Below are 2,654 nucleotides of genomic sequence, written 5' to 3' on the forward strand. Positions count from 1 at the left end.
GAAATAAAACACAAAGAAATGAAAAAACAAATGGTCATTCTTTGGGGCGTGATATTTGGCCTGAAGGAATATAAGATCTGAGCGAATCAGTAGTGAAAAACAACCTATGTTAAAGAAAAATGAGCAAATCTAGGAAAACTCTGATTATAAATGCTCAAACGGAAAGAGAAAGAGAGAGGTTTACCAAAATGCCGACGGTGAGAGAGACGGCCATAGAAACTTGAGGGTTAGGGTTTCATCATTTCGGAGAGAGAGAGAGAGAGAGAGAGAGAGAGAGAGAGAGAGAGAGAGAGAGAGAGAGAGAGAGAGAGAGAGAGAGAGAGAGAGAGAGAGAGAGAGAGAGAGAGAGAGAGAGAGACTGCAAAGAGGAGAGAAGAGTGGAGAGAAACAAAGTGATTGGGGCAACTAATTTTTTTTGTTTTTATAAAATTCGAGTACCTAGATTTCAAAATCATACCCGGACTGAGTAGGTCCAGATTTGATGATGAGGGTTTTGGACAGGGTCAGGAAAAAATCTAACTCTTATGAACAATTTTAGATACTAATATATTTTAGTGTATCGTTTCGAGATAGTTATTATATAAATAAATTGTATATATACAATTATCCAAGCCAAAACTCTGCAAATTTACAAATAGTCTAGGTAGATATTTATTTAGGTCTTCACTACTTTCGAACTACACTTTTATGATCATGATAGATGGACATCAATTTCAGCAGAGAAATTATTGGTTAAAAGGTATTCTCTTGTATGCTTACGTGCACTTGAGTTTCTTCTCATAGCAATAAAATTACATATTACTTATCCAAAAAAAAATAAAAAAGAGAATTCAATGGTTAAAAGTATGTACTTAAAGGCTCAACAATAATTCCACATATTCATGTCTCAAAGTTGTTAATAAACTGCCATAGTTCTTAGGTTGTGTTTGGCCACTTGAAATTTTCATCTCAAATTCAAAATTCTCATCTTATCATTACAACTTTCTCAAATTTCAATACAAAATATAATAAATAATTCAAATTTTTCTTAACTTTTTCAAATCCCAAAACAATAATAATATTAAAATATAATATTTTAATATTTTATCTTAAAACTCAAAATTTTCATCTGAAAATTCTTAGTAGCCAAGCAGAACCTAAATTATAGGGAGGCATAAGATTTATCACCTAGTACGGCATGATGATCATGAACATCATATATAGATCGATGACAAGAAAAATCACAAGGGGCAACAGAACTGAATAGAGGTAGACCAATCATCCAAAGAACAGAACACAGAGCCTTCTCATCAGTATCATCGCATTAATATCATAATCACGTAGGAACACTTCCGGCAACAGCCCAAAACCGGTACTGTATTAATGCAGCTTTTACAGGGATATTTTGAGGTCAGTCATCATATCCTTCCCAACAAAGCGATAAAATATATGGTTGGATTTGTAGAAATAGATAGGGTTTTGGAGAACGGTATATATTTTTGTGTGTCTAAAACTGTACAAAGTAGGTTTATAGTTAAATATAGCCAAAGTAAATAAGGAAATATAATGAAGAAAAAAAATTCTAACCTAGCATAATTACTTGAAAGACCAATCATCCAAAGAACAGAACACAGAGCCTTCTCATCAGTATCATCGCATTAATATCATAATCACGTAGGAACACTTCCGGCAACAGCCCAAAACCGATACTGTATTGCAGCTTTTACAGGGATATTTTGAGGTCAGTCATCATATCCTTCCCAACAAAGCAATAAAATATATGGATGGATTTGTAGAAATAGACAGGGTTTTGGAGAACGGTATATATTTTTATGTGTCTAAAATTGTACAAAGTAGGTTTGTAGTTAAATATAGCCAAAGTAAATAAGGAAATATAATGAAGAAAAAAATTTCTAACCTAGCATAATTACTTGAAAGACCAATCATCCAAAGAACAGATCACAGAGCCTTCTCATCAGTATCATCGCATTAATATCATAATCACGTAGGAACACTTCCAGCAACAGCCCAAAACCAGTACTGTATTGCAGCTTTTACAAGGATATTTTGAGGTCAGTCATCATATCCTTCCCAACAAAGCGATAAAATATATGGATGGATTTGTAGAAATAGACAGGGTTTTGGAGAACGGTATATATTTTTGTGTGTCTAAAACTGTACAAAGTAGGTTTATAGTTAAATATAGCCAAAGTAAATAAGGAAATATAATGAAGAAAAAAAATTCTAACCTAGCATAATTACTTGAAAGACCAATCATCCAAAGAACAGAACACAGAGCCTTTTCATCAGTATCATCGCATTAATATCATAATCACGTAGGAACACTTCCGGCAACAGCCCAAAACCGGTATTGTATTGTAGCTTTTACAGGGATATTTTGAGGTCAGTCATCATATCCTTCCCAACAAAGCGATAAAATATATGGATGGATTTGTAGAAATAGACAGGGTTTTGGAGAACGGTATATATTTTTGTGTGTCTAAAACTGTACAAAGTAGGTTTATAGTTAAATATAGCCAAAGTAAAAAAGGAAATATAATGAAGAAAAAAAATTCTAACCTAGCATAATTACTTGAAAGACCAATCATCCAAAGAACAGAACATAGAGCCTTCTCATCAGTATCATCGCATTAATATCATAATCACGTAGGAAC

The sequence above is a fragment of the Carya illinoinensis genome, chromosome 6, assembly GCF_018687715.1.
Source record: "Carya illinoinensis cultivar Pawnee chromosome 6, C.illinoinensisPawnee_v1, whole genome shotgun sequence".
Taxonomy (NCBI): Eukaryota; Viridiplantae; Streptophyta; class Magnoliopsida; order Fagales; family Juglandaceae; genus Carya; species Carya illinoinensis.